The sequence below is a fragment of the Ambystoma mexicanum genome, chromosome 11 (assembly GCF_040938575.1).
Source record: "Ambystoma mexicanum isolate Mex_15411 chromosome 11, UKY_AmexF1_1, whole genome shotgun sequence".
Lineage (NCBI taxonomy): Eukaryota > Metazoa > Chordata > Amphibia > Caudata > Ambystomatidae > Ambystoma > Ambystoma mexicanum.
In genome coordinates this window covers 1,363,847,664-1,363,871,305 of record NC_090934.1, presented here as the reverse complement: position 1 = coordinate 1,363,871,305, position 23,642 = coordinate 1,363,847,664, and the positions used below count along the sequence as shown (strand labels likewise).

The window sequence follows — 23,642 nt, the reverse complement described above, 5'->3', positions numbered from 1 at the left end:
TTATATAAAAATAGGCATTTATTGCACTCACTAAGGCACACTGTTGTAATTGAAAGGGCAGGTAAATACTATAAAACATATAAACAGCATAAGAACACTTGCAACACTCTTAGAAAGGTAACCCACAGGTGTAGTCACAATAGAATAGTTTTTTTTAGTAACAAATAACTAAACTTAATAAACCAACTGGAAAACTATATTCAAACTTCTCCAAACTCTTAATAACTTTTGGTAACTTCAACCCAATCCTGTGTCCATGTTTGAGTAGGAGGTGCCACTGGGCCACCAGTAGCTGAAGGGCGACTAGGAAAAGGTGGGAAGGGGACATATACAATGCTCAGACTACAAGGGTCAAGCAGTAATCCCTTAAAATTGCAGATGAGTAAAGTTGGTGTTAGGACTGGATTTCTATACTTTGGCTTGGTGGACAGATGTAGAAGAGGCCAATCTAGTACTCAAACGTCCTGTCCCCTTTCCTCCATTCTTATTGGCATCCCCCAACATGGGGACGTACCGGAACCTTTGGCAATGCAAAATGTAGCTTCCCCTTTAAATTAAGTACATGGCTCTGCCTCGGGCACGCCCCCCCAGAGGCCTTGCCCTCCGGCGCCTCACCCCAGGACCTTTTTCCACACAAACGGTTGCAGAGACTTTGCCCATTCTCCCTGTCTTTGTATTTCAATCTTATTTAACCTCCCTTTGGTGCCTCGCTTCCCACGGCTCATGTCAGCTGCAGGAGGATTCACGAGATGGGCTTTGTGCGACCGCTCGTTCCCGGGCTTGGACCCTCATGTACTCTTGAGTGCCTTGGGCCCGACCACTGCTGGGACGCGTGCACAGCTTGCAGCGCTCTCGGTCACAGGGCATTGAAGAACCGACTGTCGTGTTGGAGGGAGATATTCCATACTTCTCATCCAGCGCACAGTAAGGAGTTTGACTCCAGGATCTCTCGTCAAGACAAGGTAGGCCCACTGTTCATCATGGCTCCTTAGCGCAGCGACTCGTTCCTGGCGTTTCCCACTGCCAAGGGTTCTTCATATTCTGGTACTGGCAGGCGCAAGTTCTTTAAGGGTGATCAAGTTCGTCCTCTTCTTCGACCCAAGGGGTAAAGGATCATTGGATGCCACCTCCGAGAGTCAGTCCTTGGCACGATCCAGCACGACAACCGGCACAGGTGCTGAGGGTGCCCAGCCAACCGGACCTTGCTCCGAGTTCGTGAGGCGGGGCGTTACGACTAATGTACTGCCAGCCGAGGGCCCAGCGCCTACTGGAGTGATATGTGAGGTTGACGCTTCTGTTTCGGGTGCAAGAACCAACCTGTATCCTCCCATGTCTAATCCTTTTTGTGGCTCTGGGCCTTTGCGTCCCCCCGCCCAGGGCGTGGCGTAAGGTTCTAAATGGCAGATGGGTGCGTTGTGCAGGCTGGTAGCCATCTTGGATTGGACACAGGGCCCGCCTTTGCGCTCTACGATTGAGTGGGCCTTGCAAGAAGGGTCGAGTCCCCTTCCCTTTGGAAGCAGCAGCAGGTCTCTTCAGGGGGGAATCTTCCCATCGCCGCATACGGCTACACACCTCAGTTGCCTCAACCAGGAGCTGAGGCCCAGTGCCTATGAGGGCTCGGCCCCTAGGGATCCGGCGACTAGCGAGGCCCCTTTCTTCGAGCAGTGGTTCCACCTCATGCGTTCCCCTCAGATGATAGGGCTCCTGAAGTATATAGTGAAGGAGGTGATCCCGCAGGTGGTGCCTCCCCAGTCTCCTTTGGGACCTCTGCTGGTTCCTCTAGCGCTACTGGTTCAAGTGCTGGTCCCTCCCCCTGTCCAGGCCCTACCGCCCCTACCTACAGACCCTGCCACCTCCTGTACCATCAATGCCTCCCCTTCAACAGCTGTCTGACCTGTCTTCGGCTTTGGACCTAATTGGGGACCCGCCGGCACCTGTGTCCCAGGGCCCGGACTCCCCTTGGTCTGTACAAAAGTGTTGCGGCGAAGACGACGAACCCTCTGCATCCATTAAGGCCTTTCATGGCCGCCTTCAGGGCCTGGCAGAGTTCTTGGGGATCCCTCTGCTTGAGGAAGCCCACCAGGAGGCGTGAGGGCTAGCAGAGATTTTGGGCAAGTGCAACATGAAGTTTGACAGGTTCAGGCTGACAGGCGGGTAGCCAATCCTCGTGGCTTCCAAGCCACATTCTTCAGTGGTGCTGTGGCCTCACTATACTCTAAACCATAGTCTTTGTCGTCTTCTTCCACATGAGCCACCTCCAGTTGTCTGTCGAGTCTTTGGGCAAACGCTGTTATGCTATCTCAGGGCTGCATCTTCTGGAAGCCAACACCCTTTTAGCTCCGGCTAGCCAGAAGCTTTGGCGGGAGCTTGGGGAGTTCCTTTTGACCTCCCATTGTAGAAGCAAGCCTCCTTCAACATCGTGCTGGCGGATGGCTGGGCCGTTGCGCAGGACCTTATGGAGTCTTCGGTCTCCCACATCGACACAGCCAGCCAAGGGCTGTGCCTGGGTGTCGAGATGAGAAGGACGGCGTGGATGCATGCCACTAAGTTTTCATCTGACGTACAAGAATGGATTCAAGACCTGCCATTAGAAGGCGTGGACCTCTTTCATTCATCGACCGATGATGAGTTAACAAAGAAGAAAACTTCCACTCAAACTGCCAAGGACTTGGCGGTCCTGAAAAAGTCAAGGCAGAAGCCCTTCTCACGGCAGGACCGAATTCAAACCCTGTGCTTTCACTGGCTTCAAAGTGTTTTGGAATGCCGTATGCAGAGACCTGACAGGTCACCTAGCGACAACAGGAGAAAGCAGCAGAGGACTTTGTGCAGGTTTTTCAGCTCCCCCTCCTCGGCTCCCACCTCTGATGCGAAAGTGACGACATGATCGGGGAACACAGCTCCCCAGTAGTGGGCCGACTGGTGTTGGGGAGAATTTTCATTTATGTGCTAATACCCTTCAACCTTCGAGACCCCCAGCTCTTTTGCTGGACTTGGAACATTTTAATTTTAACTCATGAGTGAGAGGGATCTTTTTCTCACTCGTGTGTTTTTACCTGATTTGGATTTTGTGTTTTCAGTGTTTTTGGAATCTGACAAACTCCATAGGCATCTGCTTTTTGTATGGTGACACACAGCACCTTCAGTGCAGTGTCAATGAGAAATCTCTTGGATTTCTCATAAGGTTTAAATACCTTTTCATGTGTGAACTACAGTTCCCTAGAAGAGTAAAGTGAAATTGACTTTTCTTACCTTTTCTCTTTGTAGGGCCAGCACACTCCATCTTATGTGTGCCTGGGGAGTTACTTAGTAGCCCCTTATCCTACTTTCCCATGTATAATATTTTTGTTACCCTCACTTCTTTAAATGGCTGCTGGCAGTGGTTACATTTTTCCTACCTTTGTGCTTTTCTAAATCAGGCTGAACCCTCGGCTGCAGTACAGCACCCATGAGTGACCATTTGGTCAAAATGGTCCTTGTCTTCATTTTTCGCCATTTTCAGTTTGTGAGGTTGGTCTTGGGTTTTACTCTGTGCGTTGACAGGTTTGAGCCCTACGTTTGTTCTGTCTTTGGCGGGCTCTAGCCCTGATTGCTCACCCCTGGCTCCAGTGTGTCTGAACGGACAGGATGTGTGGGAGGGTCCCGAAACTCCCCGGTCCTTTGTCTCTAGGAATGCCTGAATGAACCTAGTCCTGCTGCGATTGACAGCCTAGGCTGTGCATGAATGGGAAAACTTGCTTAAAAGGCGATGCTCTTGGGACTACAGGCAGAGTCGACCACTGGAATAAACATCCGATGAGGAAACTGAGAAGAGAAGCCTGTTACGACCTCCTGGACCTTGAATTGCCTGGTGAAGCCCTGATGCTGTACTGACCTCCTTTTTTCACCTCGACAGAGAAGCTCTGAAGAATGACTTCTCCCCTTGGGTTAGTGGAACCGACTAACCCCAAGACAAACTCCTCTTTGGTGCAGTCCCTGACTTGCTGTGCCTCTCTGTTGCTGCAGAAGCCCAGTGCCAGGGGTCGAGTGCCCATAGTTGAGTGCAACGTCTGCCGCAGAACAAATTGGGCCAAAAGCTCCAGAAACCTCTTAAGGACCTTCCAGAGTCCCCTCACCAGAATGTAGGACCAAGGGAGCAAAAGTCCAACCGGTGTCCATCGTTCTGCATCGGCGCTGTTTACGGAGTGCTTAAACTGCAAAGTGCCACTGAAACGAAGAAAACCCATAGCTGCTGACGACCATTCTGTGTACCGCCGCATTAGCCCTCCAGACGTCCTCCATTTTGTCCCCATGAATGAGGCTCAGGAAAAGGGGTCTGCTTGGCTGTAGCAAGACGGAATCCAGCTGGACCCCATTCTTGTAACCAAAGGTACTTTTTTCGGGCATGAGGGTACTTAACTTCTTGCCTTAAATTGTGCTGTCTCACTTGAGACTTGCACCTGCTTACTTTCTCAGTTGAGTTTAACTCCTTTTGCACAGGTTTAACAGCTTGTGTTCCTATCAGTGATTTTTCTGAACCCTCTAACTTTGTGCATGAATTTTTAATCAAAGAAGTGCATGAGAACTATAGACTTTTGCCAAAAGACTTTGGCTGTCCTGGCTCCCTAAAGGCACCCATGGATTGTAGCGTGTGTAATACTGTTACTGCTGGTAAAGGCTCAGCTAGACTTCATTGGAGGATTTTGTTGTCTTCACATGTTCTGAGAAACTGATCTAACCTTTTTAACTACCCACAACCCTTCCTTTCAAATGGATTGTGTCCTTGCACATATTCCTCATCTTTGACATATGTCGTCCAGCTTCAGCTGCTTCTGAATATTTTTTTCGGCAGAGGGCACTGTGCGTCGGTGGCATAGAGTCCATGTCTCTCAAAGGCCTCCGTCGAGGATGATGTCTTTGAAGGCATATAGAGCTTGTGCAGCGCCTGTTGGTCTACAGTTAAGTTTTTCCACGACGGTGATGGCTTTAGCGAAATTCTGTGCGCCTCACATCTTGTGACGTCTTTGTTAAATCTTCGACATCGAGATGTCTTCATTGTCGACACCGACGTCTCCGTAGGTTTTAAAAAGTGTTTGCGGTTGTTAGGAAGAATGCTCTGTAAAGGCTAATTTCCCAAACCTAGTGAGTCCCCCAGCAGCTTTGCTGGATTTTTGGGGTTTATTTTTTTCTCCAGCTAAGAGCGAGACTTTTACTCCCACTCTTAGACATGATTTGAGGTGTTCCTTTGTCTTGCCATGTGTTTTATGGGCTATGGGGTCTTTTACTCCATAGGGTTTCATGTGTTTTGTTGATGTGGGTTACACAGTACCTGTAACCCAGGGGTGTCGTAGCGACCCCCAAACATAGACTCCATACCCTGGGACTGACTACTGTCTCCCAGGGCATGTAAAGTCACCATTGGCTTTACTAGTCCCAAATTATGAACAGAAACCAGTACAAACCATCATATTGTGGACATACTGGTCGGGGCAATTAGATTGCCCCGGGGTCTGTTTTTCGAGGGGGCACGTCTCCGTCCCCCCTGATCGAGTTTTGGCTGGTGGCAGTGGATACTACTTTTTATATTCGACTGTGAATATATCTCTCTGGGATTTTCCCATTGTTCGAGGTTACCAACTTTAATTATTCAATTCCTATCTCCTCGAACATACCGCCGGTTTATTTAATATTAATTCACCGGTTGGTACTTTTTGCCAGAACTCGATTCTAAAATGGCATTTGTGTTCTCTTCTGTGACTCCAACCCAAGTCGAGCCCTTTGTTCCACTTTTTGGCGGGCTTCTCCACAGAAGCCTCCAAAAGTGGTGCCACTCTGTCTGGGTACCACAGGGGGTGTGGGAGGGGGTTTAGGCACCCTGGACTGAGTTGCCTTGGCAACTCAAGTCACACTCTTGTGTGATTGGCCCAAGTGGTGAGCCGGCCAGCTCACCACTTAGCATGTTTGATTGACAGCTAGGCTGAATGAATGGGGGTTTGCTGCATAAAAGCAGGGCTTTGGGGACTGGAACTTCAGAAGTCACCACAGGACCTAAGAATCCGAGGAGGGAGAAGCTGAGCCGACCTGCAACGACGACTCCACCGGTGGAGCCCTGCTGAACCGTCTCACCACTTTTCCCGACGACAGAGGAGATCTCCAGTCCGGAGAGTCTTCTTCCTTTGACTGGTGGGGATAACCAGTTTTGCCTTCTTTTCGCCTTCCTGGAGCACCTCGTGGCTGCCTTGCCCGTGTCAAGCACATCGGCAACCGGAATACCACGGTTTACCACTACCGCGTATAGTAGGGTAGTACCTTTTAACCGAAGAACTCTGCGGCTGGTTTCTTCCCTGGCAGTGCAACGACCCTCATCTTTCCTCCACGTCGAGAACTCCCCTTCCTCTGGACGAAACACCGACTTGCACCCGCTGCCAGGAACAACTGCCCCCGCTGGAGCGTCCTTCCCACTTAAGGTACTGTGTCCCGCCTGGCTTCCCTTGCGACAGATCGTTCTGGGTGACAGTAAAGCCTCGACTTTCTAACCTGGGCTGGCCTGGGACAACCTAGCTAACTTTTCCTGACTTTAATTTCATTCTTTGTGTGCAAACTATCTACAAGACTCTTTGGCCATAAACCCACTGTGTGAACCTGGGCCCTTTCTGCTTGCTCTCTCCAAGAGTGGGCCTTGCAATTGACTTCCTTGCTCTCCAGTAGAACTCTGCCTATCCTGCCTTACTGTGGTTCTTTAAAAAGTATTGAAATGTGTGTGCTTCCATAACTCTGCCTTTTTCCCTCCCTTTTTAATAACTCATTAGAGTGCCATCTTATGTTAAGCGCTCACCACTGTCTGAAAATAAGTGGTGTTTCTCATTAAGACTTGTCTAATAAGTAATTAGGGTTGTATATATATAATAGTGACTGTGTGCTGAATTTACTTACCTCTTTGTGCTAGTGTAATTTACAAGTGTGTCTTTAAATAATTATATACTTTTACACCAAAGCTCTGGTCAGTGTTTGCTTGTGCTACTGTATCTCTGTACCTATTGTGTATACTCTATATACTGCCTAACTCTTCTTGAGGGAAGTCTGACTGCTCAGCCATAGCTACCTAGTGAATCTGTGTGGTACAGACTGCTACCAAGTGGGTTTACTGCCAAACACCTGTAGTCTTAAATCTTTTGCAGTGGTCCCTAAGGGAACTGCACAGGTTTCTGCCTAACAGCGGTTTGAAAAAAGTCCCTGACAGATCCACACCGTATCTGTTTGTGGTGCCTCGGGGCGGACCATGATACCTCCGACTGCTCGAAGTACCAGTCTGACTGGAAAGGCCTTGACGGAACGGCCCTACACGATCCGTGAAACCTTCGACTGACTATTCTAGAGGCGACTCTCCTCGGAGGAAGAAGGCCAAACGGTCCATGTTGAGGAGTGACTCACACCCCTCTTCGTCCTTGAAGTCGAAGAGTAGGCACCGTAGGTCGACTTTGTCGTCGGACGCTTCCCCCAAAAGGGTTGCATGCCCAACCAAAACAACCACACCAGCCGAGTGGGAAGCCTTGAGGGATGAAATGCTTAACATCTTAGAAAAGCAAAAACCTAGCCATGCTCCTACCGACGCTTCGAAAGAAGCGGGAAAGGAAAGGGCTCTACCAAAATCTTGCGCGCCCTCACACCTGGGGAAAAAGGCCCGATTCACATCGTGGGCCTTCAAGGCCTCGATCCCATGAATCAATGAAGGATCACTCAAAACATAAGCACAAGTCGAGGTCATTGACGCCTTCGATGCAGGAAGTGCCTTCGACGCCTGCCAAAACTTTGACGCGAGCTGCGCCATCTCTGCCAGCTGTGCCATCGACGTAGAGCACCCCTTCTAAACCAATGGCGCCGATAAACAAAACCTCGACGATTACTACGACGTCGAAGCCACTTCTGCCAACATCTATAATTCCTGACAAAACCTACATTCCACTGCCTACGAAAGACCTTTTTAAGTCTCTTTCAATTCATGAAGAGGAGCAGTCTGATGAAGATGCCCCATTTGGCCTACGCTATGGTACACCCAATGTACCAGATAATTTCATTCTGGAAGAGTCCAGGATGAAGGCCCTTTAAGAAAATTTGCAGACTGCAAGTGGGGTAGATGCCTCACCTGAACTAGAGTCTAGGAAACCAGAGGCCAGGGAGCATGTGGATGCATCCTACAGGCAGCTCATGTCAAAGGTTGTGGATTACATGGGTTGGAGCAGGCCTCAATTATCATATGAACAGGATGACCTTACTGACATTCTTGACAAAGGTCAGCAGTCAGATCCCATCTTACCATTCCATGTAGCCTTGCAGAAGAGGGTGGCCAGGAACTGGGAGACTCCGGAGACCAGTCCGGCAGTGGATAAAAACGTAACTAAGAAGTAACGCCCTTCCAGTAGTGACCCAGACTACCTGTCAAAACACCCCACTCCAGGGACTCTGCTGGTGCAGGCAGCTACTGCAACATCAAATCAAGCAGCGTACCCTACCATCCCTCCTGATGGGGACGTCAAATGCATAGATGGATGGGCAGGGAAGGTATTCTCTGCAGGGAGCATAGCACTAAAATTAGCCAACTCCACTTGTGCCCTTGCAAAGTTTACGTTCACTCAGTGGGACTGCATTTCCCTGGCGGCAGAGCAAATTCACGAAGGGGATGAAAGAGGCGGCTTCTTAGCTATTGTTAGAGACTGCAAAGAGGCCATGTGTGAGTCTCTTCAGTCCGGTTTGGATTTGGCTGATGTCATCAGCAGAGCCATGGTTACCAGCACCATTATGCGCAGGTTTGCGTGGTTGAGAAAGTCGGTTTTGCACCGGATGTGCAATCTAGACTTCTCAACATGCCTTTTGACGGGTCTGACCTTTTTGGCAACAAGGCTGACGAGAGCCTTGAGAAGTTACAGACCTCAAAGGCGGCAGCCAAATCTTTTGGCGCTGCTATTGGTCAACGTCAGCCTTTTCATCCTAGTGGGCAAACTTAGAGGGGTAGATCCTTTCGCTACTACTCCTCAGTTGGAAGGGTCAGAGGAATAGCCAGTCAATAGCCAGTCAAACAGGACAGAGAAAATGTCCTTGTGGTGGACGAGGTAAAGGTGCAAAGCCAGCTCAAGCAGAAGCCTCCTTACCATCGGCCACTGCATCAGCCGCCTCAAAACCTCTGAGGTCTTGAGTCACAGTTCACCAGTGGGGGGGGGGGCACAGAATGTCTCAGCATCTAAAAGAATGGTGAGGCATTACTTTGGATGCTTGGGCTCTAGAAACCATAGCCCACGACCTCGGAACAATCTGCCGGGGAACCACTCTTTAAGGATTCTGGATCCGCTCCTTGCGCATTACATTTTAACCCAGCTGGATAAAGGTGATGTAGAACCAGTGCCTGTAGCAGAGAGGAACAAGGGTTGGTACTCCCGTTATTTTCTAATACCCAAGAAGGACGGAGGACTGAGACCCATCTTGGACTTAAGATACTTGAACAAGTTCCTCAGCAAGGACAAGTTCAAGATGGTCGCACTTTCTCAGATCTTTCAAGCCCTCCAACTCCAGGATTGGGTGGTGTCATTAGACCTTTAGGGTGCTTATTTTCATGTGCCAATTCATCTCGAGCACAGAAAATACCTGAGGGTCGCAGTTGGCTGTTCTCATTATCAATTTTGTGTTCTGCCATTCGGGCTGACCTCCGCCCAAGGGTTTTCACCAAACTGATGGCAGTGGTGGCATTGAGTCTCAGGAGAGAGGGGGTTTCACGTCTACCCCTACCTAGATGATTGGCTGATCGTGGCGCGTTCCCCCAAACAAACCCAGGATCATCTCAACGTTACTTGCCACTCTCTTCACAGACTGAGCTTCTCCCTCGATTACAATAAGTCCCGTATGACACCTTCTCAAAAGCTCCAGTACTTCAGAGCAGTTCTAGAAAAATCCTTGGGAAAGAGCTTGCCACCCGAAGTGAGGGCTCAAGACATTCTTCAGATGGGTAACCAAGTTTCAGAATGCCCACTGGCCTTTTTTTTTTTTTTTAGGTTGCTCGCCCTCATGGCATTCTGCATTTTTCAGATGCCAGAGGCCCACTTGAGAATGAGATCCCTTCAATGGGCTCTAAGAACTGAATGGTCCCAGTTCTCAGGAAAGATGTCAGAACTACTTTGATTACAACCAGGGTCTCGCAGGATCTTCTGGGGTGGGCCTGCAAGGACAATATTCTGAAGGGAGAACCTTTTTGGCAACCATGGCCAGAGATAACAGTAGTGACGGACACCTTGCTCATGAGGTGGGGAAAACATGCCAACGATCTGGCAGTCAGCTGCCGTTGGTCTCCATCGGAGTCCAAACTACATATCAATCTTTTGGAGCTGAGGGCAATCAGACTAGCGTTGAAGGCCTTTTTGCTCTCTGTACAGGGAAAGAATGTTCAGATAATGACGGACAACACAGTGACCATGTGCTACCTCAACAAGAGAGGAGGTATAGGGTCACTACCACTGTGCAGAGAGGCAATACAGCTCTGGTACTAGGCAATTCAAGAAAGAATCTCCTTATCGGCAGTTCACCTAGCCCTAGCCGGAGAGGAGAACACAACACCAGACGCTCTGAGCAGGCAAAGCAGGCTCCCACGAGTGGGAACTAGCTCAGGAAGTCCTCTAAGAGATCTTCACCCTTTAGGGAGCCCCTCAAGTAGATCTGTTTGTGACTGGGGTCAACCGGAAGTGCGAAAGGTATTGTTCCAGGGAATTTCCCGCAAGAGGAGGTCTAGCAGACGCTTTTGTAGTGAACAGGGACTTTTCACTTCTGTATGAGTTTCCTGTAGTCCCTGTCATTCCTCAGGAGGTTGAGAAGGTTCGGGAAACGCATGATCTTAATTGCCCCGGATTGGGCCAGGAAGACGTGGTACCCAGACCTTCTTGACATGTCCATCTGTCCTCCGATGTGTCTTCACAAAGATGGCGATTAGCTCTCGCAAGAGGAGGGCCGGGTTCTCCATACAGTGGTCAAAACAGTCAAGCTTCATGCTTGGTTTCTGAAAGGCTGCGATAGAAGGATTAGGTCCTCCCGGATGATGTAATGGTGGCTTTGCTTTTGGCCAGAAGGCCAGCAACAAAGTCTTTGTGCCATTGGAATAAATTCTGCACTGGTGCAGGGTAAAGAATGTAGATTCATTTCTGTGTAAAACACCATATGTTTTGTCCTTTTTTTCTATTTTTAGCCAATCTGTGGCTCCAGGTTGGTACTGCTAAAGGCTACTTGGCGGCGCTGTCCACCTTTAAGCACTCGTCAGAGGAATGTTCTTACTTCAAAATTCCACTGGTGACAACATTTCTAAAGGGGTTCACCAATGTGTGTTGGGGAGAATTCTCTGTTTAGGCTGAATTTCCTAACCTAGCGAGTCCCCCAGCAGCTTTGCTGGATTTCTGGAGTTTGTTTTTTTCTCCTGCCAAGAGTGAGACTCTCTTTCTCCCACTCTTGGACATGATTTATGATGTTCCTTTGACTGTTAATGTGTTTTATGGGCTATGGGGTCCTTGACTCCATAGGGTCTCATGTGTTTTTACTATGTATGTTACACAGCACCCTCCGTGCAGTAACACAGGGGTGTCATAGTGACACCCCACCATAGACTCCATACCCTGGGACTGACTACTGTCTCCCAGGGCATGTAAAGTCACCATTGGCTTTACTAGTCCCAAATTATGAACAAAAACCAGTACAAACCATCATATTGTGGACGTACTGGTCGGGGCAATTCCATTGCCCCGGGGTCTGTTAGTCGAGGGGGCACGTCTCCGTCCCCCCTGATCGAGTTTTGGCTGGTGGCAGTGGATACTACTTGTTATATTCGACCGCGAATATATCCCTACGGGATTTTCCCATTGTTCGAGGCTACCAACTTTAATTATTTAATTCTCGTAGCCTCGAACATACCGCCGGTTTATTTATTTAATATTAATTCGTCGGTTGGTATTTTTTGCCAGGACTCTATTCTAAAATGGCGTTTGTGTTCTCTTCTGTGACTCCAACCCAAGTCAAGCCCTTTGTTCCACTTTTTGGCGGGCTTCTGCACAGAAGCTCCCAAAAGTGGTGCCACTCTGTCTGGGTACCACAGGGAGTGTGGGAGGGGGTTTAGGCACCCTGGACTGAGTTACCTTGGTAACTCAAGTCACACTCTCTTGTGTGATTGGCCCAAGTGGTGAGCCGGCCGGCTCACCACTTAGCATGTTTGATTGACAGCTAGGCTGAGTGAATGGGGGTGTGCTGCATAAAAGCAGGGCTTTGGGGACTGGAACTTCAGAAGTCGCCACAGGACCTGAGAATCCGACGAGGGAGAAGCTGAGCCGATCTACCACGACGACACCACCGGTGGAGCCCTGCGGAACCGACTCTCCACTTCCCGACGACAGAAGATCTCCCGGCTGGAGAGGCTTATTCCCCTGACTGGTGGGCACAACTAGTTTACCTTCTTTTCCTGGCATCCCAGGACGTCTTGTGGTCGAATTGCCCGTGCCAAGCACCCCGGCAACCGGATAGCCACTTACCACTGGACCGCAAATAAAAGGACCGCTCCTTTTACCTGAGAACTCCGCGGCTGGTTTCTTCCCTGGCAGTGCAACGGACTCCTGTCTTCCTCCCAGACGAGATCCTCTCTTCCCCCAGACGAAGAACCGACTTGCATCCGCTGCCAGGAACAACTGCCCCCGCTGGAGTATTCTCACCACTTTAAGGTACCGTGTCCGCCAGGCCTCCCTTTCTAAAGATTGCTACAAGGTAATAATATTCCCTTAACCTTCTGGACTGGACTGGCCGCCTTGACCATCTAACTGGTCCCTTTCTTTGGTCCAACTCTTTTTTGAACCGTTATAAGACTTTCGTGCACTGCAACCGTGTGACCCTTGGACACATTTCGTTCTGAGCCTCTTAAACTGGATCCGGCCGTCTGAACTCTAACTTCACGGTTCTACTTTGCCTTCCTCTCTTGTGTTCTTGTGAAAGTGTTGGGATCTGTTTCAAATTATACTCTGCTTTTCTCTCCATTTTTAAAACGAATTATTAGAGTACCATCTGCGTTAAGCGCTCACCGCTGTCTGAAAATAAGTGGGGCTTTACTTAAGACTTGTCTAATATTCTTCTAAGGGAGTGTATATCTTTTAGTGACCATGTTTTTGAACTGCTTACTATTAGTGCCTGTGTGTTTTTCTAGATGTGTTTTTTAAATAAATAATTATATCTCTTTTACACCAAGCTCTGGTCAGTGTTTACTTGTTCTACTGTGCTCTTTTGACCTATTGTGAATACTCTGTATACTGCCTAACTCTTCTTGAGGGAAGTCTGACTGCTCAGCCACAGCTACCAAGTGAATCTATGTGGTACAGACTGCTACCAAGTGGGTTTACGGCCAAACACCTGTAGTCTTAAATCTTTTGCAGTGGTCCCTGAGGGAACTGCACAGGTTTCTGCCTAACAATGTGTTCCTCCCCACCCCCCCAATCTACTTTCCAGGTTCCAGTGTAGGACCTAAATCTGCTTCTAAAATTCCTAATGTGTCCACCTTTTGAACCCTTACACTCGTGTCCTTTTTAAGGTTGTTAACCATTTGTATTTGTATTTTGTTTATTTGTATTGCGCACCCTGCCCAGGGGCATCAGGGCGCATGCTTGAAAAGGCAGTTAGTTATGTTACATAGATGTGTATATGTTACATTATATATACATATTTACAGCATGAATAAGAACATTGCAGGGAATGGCCTGGCGGCCTACATATACAGTATATACAATGAGTAGCCTTTTGGCGGGGGGTTAGCAGCTGCATGAATTACGTTGAGGTGGCCAAGACATCCTGTTCGTGAAGCCACCGTTTGGTTTTATTTTTGAAGGATTGGATGGATGGATGGAACATTCCTAAGAGCATAGGGTAGAGAGTTCAGATCTTAGCCGCGAGGACTGGGAAGCTCGAGCCTCTGGCTGTCTGAAGCTTGAAACTGGGAATGGTTAGTGTGCGTGTCTGTGCAGATCTCAGGGGTCTGGATGCTGTATGTTGTGTGAAGCGTGTGGACAAGTAGGCAGGTGCAGCACTTTTCTGTGCCTTGCGGGTTAGAACAAGTGCTTTGAGGGAGATGCAAAGTGTAATGGGTAGCCAATGTAAGTTGCGCCTGGTGGAGATGTGGGAGCGCCTGGGAACGTTGAGAGCTGCCCTAATGGCATTGTTCTGTGTGACCTGAAGTTTGTCAAGGTTTCTTTGACTAGTCCCTAAGTAAAGGGCGAGGATCAGACAGTTGTCCGTTGTCAAGAAGGGGCGGCCAGCTGTGATAAGTTTACACGTATACGATGATGCTGAAACTACTGAATTGGTTTGTCTATTGAGAGAGAGAGAGAGAGAGAGAGAGAGAGGAGTCTAGGTAAATTCCAAGTGTTTTGGTGACATTAGTGAATTGGATAACGTTTCCATCAATAATGAAGGAGTTGTATTTGGGGTCAAGTGTTTCGTGAGTTTGGACTGAGAGCCTAGGATGAGTAACTCTGTTTTCTCATTAAGGCACAGCCCATTGTGTGCCATCCAGGCCTGGATGATAGTGTAGACTGCATTGAGAGCTTTGACATTTGTTACATAGTCGCCAGTGATAGGGATGAGTATCTGGGTGTCGTCCGCACCATTAAAACCATTCTATTATTAGCTCTAACTTCAGCCCGTAGAGTGAGCGAGTTGCAGGCACTTTCATCCAATCCCCCCTTTACGATGGTTGACAGTTTAGTGCTAAATTCCCCCCGCCTTAGAGACCCCTAGCTCTTTTGCTGAACTTAGGGACTGTACTTTTAATTCTATGTGTTTTCTGTTTCTTTTGGTTTTGGAGACTGACAAACTCCATAGGCATCATCCTTGCATTGTGACACACAGCACCTTCAGTGCAGTGGCACAGGTGAAGTCTGTTAAATTTCCCAAAGGTTTAAATACCTTCTCTTGGTGAAATTACTGTTTCCAAGAGCAGTGAAGTGAAATTGACTTTACTTACAATGTGTAACTTTCTAGACCCAGCACACACTATCTTACCATAGGGTGCTGGAGGGGTTACTTAGTATCCCCTTTGTCTAGTTTCTCATGTAACATTTTTATGTTACCCTTTCTAAAATGAATGGCTGGTGGCAGTCGTATACTTTTTACTACCATTGTGTGTTTTTATCTCGGGCTGCGTTCGCAGCTGCAGTAAGGCACCCATGGGTGCCCATTTTGTCAAAATGGCCCACAGTCGTCTTTTTTCACCATTTCTTGCCGGAAAGGTCCCTCTTGAAATTTACTCTGTGTGCTAAACCAGCTTTGACCCCTTTCTTCGCTTTATCTTTGGCGGAATTCACGAGTGAAGCCCGCCTCTGGCTTCTGTATGTCTGGTAGGGGCAGGAAGTGAGGGAGGTGCCAGAAACTCCCTGTGCTTAGTCTCCTTGGTTACAGGAATGCACCCAAAGGTGATTGGCAGGCTGGCTGTCAGGGATGGGCAGCCACCCTGCTGTGTGATTGACCGCTAGGCTGACATGAATGGGAGAAACCTGCATAAAAGGCGAGGCTTTTTGGCTTGGAAAACAAGAGTCAACCACTGGATGAAGGAATCTGAAGAAGAACTTGGTAGAGCCGCCTGCTGCAACTCCTGCAGCGTTGGTTTGCCCGGTGAAGCCCTACTGCTGTGCTGAAGCTCCAAATTTGCCTTGAGTAGAGAAGCCCTGCAAGGACGACTTCTCCCCTTGAGTTGGTGGGACCAATCATCTCCAGTGAACTCGTTTGGGCATGCGGTCGGAGCTGGCTGCTGCTGCTGGAACCAAAGTGCCAGGGAGAGGAACACCAAACGGAGTGCATCACTTTAAGTTGGACCCGAGCTTGTGGAAGATCCTACGGACTCCCAGTAAGCAGGACTGACCAAGCCTGAGCCACTTCAAGAGTGCTGGACCTCGGATGAGAGGAAAGTCCAGAGTGGTATCTGAGAATCAGCGGTGGTGCTATTTGCTGAGACATGAGCTGAAACCTCGAAGTGCCGCTGAATTGAAGTTTGTCCTTTGCTGCTGCTGATCCTCCCATTGCAGTGTAGGAGTCCCCACACGTCCTCCCTCTTGTCCTCAGGACTGAGGCCCAGGAACAACAGGATCTACAGAGCTGCACAGGAACAGAAGCCAGCTGGAACCATTTCTTCTAACCAAAGGTACTGTAAAGCAAGGGATCTTGCCTCTTGTTGTGTAGCCTTACTTGTTCTCAGTTGAGACTGGTTGTGGTTCCTCCTGTAGAGTTGCTTGCATCTTCTACCCCTCACAAGTCTCCCAGCTTGTGACCCTACATTGATTCTACTTTTTCTACAACGACTTCTAAAACATTGTGCAAGACTTTTACTTACCTGCAAGAAGTGCTTCAGCTCACCTAGACTTTAGCCCAATTGACATTGGCTGGCCTAGCTCCCTGAATGACTCTTCTCTCCTCTGATTGTGTTTTTTTACCTTCCTTCCAGGAAAGGGTTGCTTACTTTGCATTGGGGGTTCAAAGGTACTTACCTGCTTCAGAATATTTGTGTGCCATCTCAAATGGGTACTTGCTGATTTAGAGAAACTAAGTGTGTATTTTGGAGCGTATTTGTGTGTTACTATTATATTGCCCCTTCTGAAAAAGGCTTATCCAAACTGACTGTTAAATAAATTAATACTTGTTTAATCAAGACACCTTGTGTGTAAGAGTTTATTCGGATACTTGTCACTGTGCATCTCTGTGTAACCACCCTACTGCTCACATTGACCCGTCTTGAAGTAACCCTGGCTGCTCAGCCACACTACCAACCCGTTATACCAACGGTTGGGTTCCTATTGCCAGGAGGACAAGGTGGTTGTTGTGCACTCAAAGGGTACTGCTCCAAATCTTGCCTAATAGGGACAGTATCTTGTATTGAAGAAAGTTTTGCTGTGGGATGGTCCTAGCATGAGGTGACAAAAGATATGTCCTCCTATTCTTTGGCCCTGGTAATCAGGGAGACCATGATCTCGATGGATATGGCAACAACACTAGAGTAGAGGGACGTCCAGCATCGGATCTTGGACAGACTGTTGTTGTCGCGGTCAACTGTTCTGTTTCTCAGTCCTGGCCTTTGGTGAGGGTTCTCTCTGGAGCTTGCTGGAGTTTTTGCAGGTTTAGAAGAATACCCATAAAGTTTCAGGTGATACCGCACTTCTGGAGATGATGCACAGCTTTGCAGCACAGGACACAGATTATTGGGCGTTTGCAGGCCCTGGAGGTAACAGCTCTTTAGGGGATGGTGCAAATTGTAGTTGGTCTCTAGACTGATTAGGCCTAGCAGACTATGGGAAAAAGTTGTCGTCTTCAGCTCTTCCCAGTTGCTTAGCAGCAGCAACTCAACCGGCTCTGGAAGTGCTGCAAAAAGTGCGTGGAGACTCGCAAGGAGTGGGGATTTCAGAGTGAAATCTACCCCAACACAAACTGTCCACACAGTAATAGCAGGCCTATGTATGAACAGGTAAGCTATCAGAAAACCAGCAACGGTTGTTACTTTTAAAGCGGCTTCTGATTTTTAATCTCAAAACAGGTATATAATCCTGTAATTTTAGTTTTGTAAATCATTTGGATACTTAAGTCTATATAGTTTGTATGTCGGTGGACTTTAACGGGGCCAGGGTCAGAAGGAGGCTCCCTGTTAAAGGGAAAAAGGATGTTCACTGTTACTAAGGTCCAGAGGGTGCTGCAAAAGAGGAAGGTTTTGTGTTGACTGCAAAGCTGCACCCTCGAGCGGAGATCCAGATACGGTCAACAAGCAAGAGGTCCTTGAAGGCAGATTGCTTAGAGGAACAAAACATTTAGATGCAGCAGTCCGACCTGGGAAGGTGATCTACATGAGAAGTGCTGGAGTCTGAAGATGGGAACCACAGAGCCTAAATATCCCACAAATGTGTAGAAGACAACTGAAACCTGAAGAAAAGGTCCAGAGGAAGAGGTGCAGATTTGAGAGGTTGGGTTTCTGCACATCACGGTTGAGGTGTCTGGCACAAAGACACCACATGGAGTCCCACTTGTAAACCAGCGATGCTGGTTCAATCGACTAAGAAAAAGCAAACGCAGCACAGTAGCTGATTCCTGAACCTTTGGGCTAGGTCAGAAAATATCTGATTAGGACTCAGCACTTCAGGGTAAGACGACGAGGTTCCTTCGAAGGACATCTGCAGGAGTCTTTCTGTTCTAGGACTGTGCAGAGTGTGAGGACAGCTGTTGGAGAAGAGGATCAGGGACTTTAACTTGTGTTGGTGTCCTTCATGGGGGGTTGGGGGGGGGGGGTTTGCACCATTCCTGTTGCATCAAGGGAAAGTCTGAAACTGTTCTTCTGGGTCTTATAGGGGCAGAGTTTCTCAAGGAGGAGCAGGAGTCCAAGATAGAGCTTCCAGCAGGCTTCCGAGCATGACTGGCATCCCCTGCACTGCATCAGGCTCAATTCCTTGCGCCTGCCCACTTGAATTCTCTCTCCTATTGCACCCTCATACCCCTTGTTAGGGAGAATTCACAGAAATGTGCTAATTCCTTTCTACCTTAGAGCCTCCCAGCTCGTTTGCTGGACTTCAGGACTTTTAATTTTTATCCTGGAGAGATTGAGATCTTTGTCCCACTCATGTATTTATCTTTGATTTGAACACTGTTTCTTTTGGTTTTGGAGTCTGACAAACTCCATAGGCCTCGTATGTATACATTATGACACACAGCACATTCAGTGCAGTGGTACAGGGAAGTCTTTCAGATTTCCCAAAGGTTTAAATACATTCTCTTGGTTAAATTACTGTTTCCAAGAGCAGAAAAGTGAAGTTGACTTTACTTACCTTTTTGTAACTTTGTAGACCCAGCACACACCATCTTCCATAGAGTGCTGGAGGGGTTACTCAGTATCCCCTTTGTCTACTTTCTAATGTAAAATTTTTATTACCCTTTCTAAAATTAGTGGAATTAGTGGCTGTGGTTTACATTTTCCTACTGTTGTGTTTTTACCACGGCTGCAATTGCAGCTGCAGTATAGCACCCATGGGTGCCCGTTTTGTCAAAATCGCCCTGGTCATCTTTTTTGTCATTTCTTGTCGGAAAGGTCCTTCTTGAGATTTACTCTGTGTGCCAAACCAGGTTTGGTCCCTTTTGTTAGTTTTGTCTTTGGCAGGGTTCACTGCTGTAGCCCGCCTCTAGTTCCAGCTTGTCTGGCAGGGCAGAAAGCGAGGGAGGTGACCGACACTCCCTGTGCTTAGTCTCCTTGGTTACAGGAATGCACTCAAAGGTGATTGGGCGGTTGGCTTTCCTTGGAGGACAGCTACCCTGCTGTGTGAGTGACCAGTAGGCTGCGAATGAATGGGAGAAACCTGCATAAAAGGTGAGGTCTTTTGGACAGAAGGCAATCGACCACTGGACGAAGGAATCCAAAGAAGAACTTGGAAGAGACGCTTGCAGCAACTCCTGGACCGTTGGTTTGTTCGGTGAAGCTTTGCTGCAGTGCCAAAGCTCTGAATTCCCCTCGACCAGAGAAGCCCTGCAAAGGACGACTTCTCCCCTTGGGATGGTGGGACCAATCGACCCTAACACAAAGCCCAAAAGGTGTCCAAGAACCGCAGTGGTGCTATTCGCGAGAAGCTGAAACTGCAAAGTGCAGTGCAGCTGATCTGAAGTTTGCCCATTTCTGCCGCCAACCTTCAAACCGTAGTGCACGAGTCCCCAGACGTCATCACTCTTGTCCCCACGACTGAGACCCAGGCACAACAAGATCTGCCATTGTACAACAGAAACAGAAGCCTGCTGGAACCAATTTCTTCAGACCTAAGGTACTGTGAACTAAGAGGTACTTACCTCTTGTTGGGTATCTTGCTTGCTCTCAGTTGAGTCCTGCAGTTGTTGCCTTTTGCAGAGTGTCTTGCAACTTAGCCCTCCACAAGCCTCCCAGCTTGTTGCCCAACAGTGATTTCATTTTTATAAAAAACTCCAACATTGTGCATGACTTTTTACTTTACCTCCGGGTTGGGTTTGCAGCTCTCCGCGTCTCACTAATGAAGCAAAAGCCGCAGCTGTAATAAAAGCTACCAGCAGGTGTCTTTTGTTTCATCAGTGCCGCAAAGGCAGAGATTAACTCAAGCACAGGAGGCTCGTCCATTTCACAAAATGTGCTTTATTTTAAAGGGGTTTAAACATTATTTGTGTAACATTTTACATAGGAACTTTCATTAAAAAGATGTTTATTATATAGTTTGTATTATTGCCCATCTTTTGTACCCATAAAATGTTTGAGCGGAGTCAGAGACAGCAGGCCGGGGATGTGCTGAGGCCCATGGAAAGGCCCAGGGATCAGTCTAGGTCAAAGGATGGCCTGGGGGGGGGTGTACCGGAACCCACACATAAATCGAAGGAGAGACACAAGACGTCTCACCTCCGATACCTCAGCAGGAGATCTGTGAAGGCAAAGAAGGTTTATTCTCGACGATGTTTGAAAAAGTTTGAGAACTGCATGGAAAAGCTGGACAGGTTTGTTTCTCGTTCAGAAAAACCCACACCAAGGAGGCCAAGGGATGAGATTCCTGTGGACCCCAGAGCTAACTTTCCAAGGCTTTTTGACCCCTCTTTAGAAGAGGATATATACAGTTATGACCTTACAGATGATGACATTCATGCTGATACACGGGATGAGGAATTTATCAACCCTGAAGAAATGCATGCGCCCATCGAGGGCTGGGAAGAGAACCCAGATGTGGGTGACCCCCAACCATGGCAATCCACAGATTATGAAGATCCTAATGTCATGGACCTGGACTCGTCCCCAGTCCACTCCCGCTAGACCACCATCGCCAGTTGACTTTTAACGTAATGTTATGTAAAGCAGCTGATCACTTTAAAATTGCTACGGATGAGGCGGTCCCCGAAGCTGACTTCGTGGAAGACATTCTTAAGCAGAAACCACTGGCCAGCCAGGCCATTCCCCTCCTCAATTCAATAAAAAAATGTCTGGCACCATCCTTATCAACACCATCTCACAAGAGGTGTCAACTCGCGAATAGAAAAACTCTTTTGCCCTTCTCCATCAGATCCTCTGTATATCAGAAGTCATTCCACCCTGGACTCCTTGGTGGCGACTACGACTCGAAAGTGGGCGGGGGTCCCTTTGTCAACAGGCGAGGCACCCCCTGATAAGGAAGGTAAACGACTTTACGCCCTTGGGAAAAGGATCATGGTTGCGGCAGCGTTCTCAACGTGCATTGCCAGCAACAATACCTTGCTGGCCAGCTACTCCGATGCCCAATGGGCTGTACTACAGGAAGGCATACAGGAGGTTCCCGTACCCCTACGTACTCATCTCCTCACCACTGTCACTGAAGGCAGAAAGGTGAACCAGAGCATTCTTAAGAATACATTGGACTCTGCAGAAACTGCTGGGCGATCCTTGTCTCGGGGCACACTCCTGAAAAGACATGTGTGGCTACGGAACTCTGGATTCAAGCCAGAGACGCAGGCGTGGAAGAATCCAACTTGTTTGGGAAAGTGGTCGATGAGGCCCTTAAAACCGCAAAAAAGGAACAGGACACCTTAAAAACACTGGACCAGATTACACAAAGACCCTCTGCAAGAAGAGGATCTGGGTCCAAAAGTCGTTTTTGTGGCCAACGCTTCCCACAGCAACAATACTTATCGGGAAACAATTGGAATTCTACACCGGGAAATAGCAGATACACCACCCTGTATCCTCAAAGGGGTCAATGCTGTGGCAAAAGAAGAGGCCTGAACTCTATCCCCCGAGGCTCCCTGGCCTCAGGTTCAAAATGACCCGAAGATCCAGGTCCCCTCCATTGCCTCTCCGGTTGCGGGGGCCGGCTAACATGGTTTCTTCAGGCATGGGAGGGAATAACTACAGACCAGTGGGTGCTAAAGACCGTAGCCCACAGGTACTGTATGGAGTTCAACCGGTCCCCAACATTCAGACCTCCACGAGCAAGACGACTGACACCAGACCATCTTCGCATTCTTCTGCAGGAAGTTGAAGCACTACAGGAGAAAGGAGCCATAGAAATCGTACCTCTGTCTCGGGTAAAAGAAGGTATTTATTCAGTGTACTTCCTTGTACCCAAAAATGATCTAACCATGCACCCTGTTTTAGATCTGCGCCCAGCTAACAAGTTTGTAAAGCCACAAAAGTTCTGCATGGTCACACTACAGGAAGTAATTCCACTGTTATCACAGGGGGATTATGCAAGATGCATACTTTCATATTTCAATGTTGCCAGCTCACAGAAAATACCTCTGGTTTATGAAACAGGACAAGCATTATCAGTTCAAAGTACTACCTTCGGCATAGCATCTGCACCAAGGGTATTTACAAAGGTACTAGCTGTGGCAGCAGCACATCTGCACAGGCAATCCATCCCGGTCTATCCTTGCCTCGACGACTGGCTCATAACAGGGGACTCTTACGAAACATGTCTGTCAAATACCCAAAAGACGATAGATCTTTTATTCAGTCTGGGATTCTCTATCAACGAGAAGAAATCCAGTCTTACCCCAGTCAAGTCAAACAATTCCTAAGGGCTCTAATTCAAACAAAGGACGGCCTCGTCTTCCCCTCCAACGAGAGGGTCCAAAACATGTTTCAAATCCCTGCGTATGTAGCCAGTCGAGAGGTGACTGTACGCAAGGCTTTGTGACTGCCGGGAATGATGGTGTCTTGTATCTACTTGGTTCCTCACACATGCCTGCGCCCAATGCAAGAGTGGCTCAACAGCCAGTGGTGTTAGGCCAGCGGACAGTGGGGCGATCTAGTGGTTGTCTCGCCAGCCCTCGTTCTCTCGCTGCAGTGGTGGTCGAGGGACAACCTCTTGAAAGGGAAATCATTTACCACCCTTGCAGTGGAAGCCACTGTAACCACAGACTCGTCTCTTACTGGGTCGGGAGCTCACCTGCTTTAACAAACAGCGCACAGTGTTTGGTTGTCAGACATAGCATCCAACCACATAAATCTGTTGGCAGTGTTCAAAGCACTAAAAGCTTTCCAGACACAACTGCAGGGGAAGACGATCTTGATCCTCACAGACGGCACCACGGCCATGTACTATCTGAACAAACAAGGGGTACATTCATTCTCTAGGGCTGTCCAAACTGTCCCAGAACATTTGGAAGTGGGCTCTCAAACGCAACATGTTCCTGTTATCACATCATGTTCCAGGGGAACTCAATCTTCTGGCTGACGTACTCTGTACAGACTTTCCATTGCCCATGGAGTACGAATGGCGATTACACAGACATTGTCTCCAATGTTTTCGCAGAATGGGGCTTCCCAGAGATGGATCTGTTCGCAACTCCAAAGAATGCTCAATGCCAAGATTATGCCTCCAGGTACCCCCAGAACCGTTCCAAGGGGAACGGGCTCAGGATAACATGGTCAGGGAAATTTGTCTATGCTTTCACCCCCCCCCCCCCCGACTCCTCTTCTCAACAAGATCGTGCACAAGATGCACCAGGAACCAGTCACGATGATACTGGTGGCCCCCATGTGGGCCTGCCAACCCTGGTTCGCTCATCTGATGGAGATGTCCCTTCTGTCTCCTTCAGTCAAACTGCCTTACAACATGTCGCAAGACAGAGGCGAGACGCTTCACCCATGCCCACAGACATTGAAC

At 48.4% G+C, this 23,642-nt stretch overlaps 1 protein-coding gene across 8 annotated transcripts in view; it reads left to right on the top strand.

Annotated features, from left to right (window-relative positions):
• The window catches only part of TJP1 (tight junction protein 1), a 2,827,266-nt gene that overhangs the window by 2,027,744 nt on the left and 775,880 nt on the right, over window positions 1-23,642 (top strand). The window lies entirely within an intron of this gene.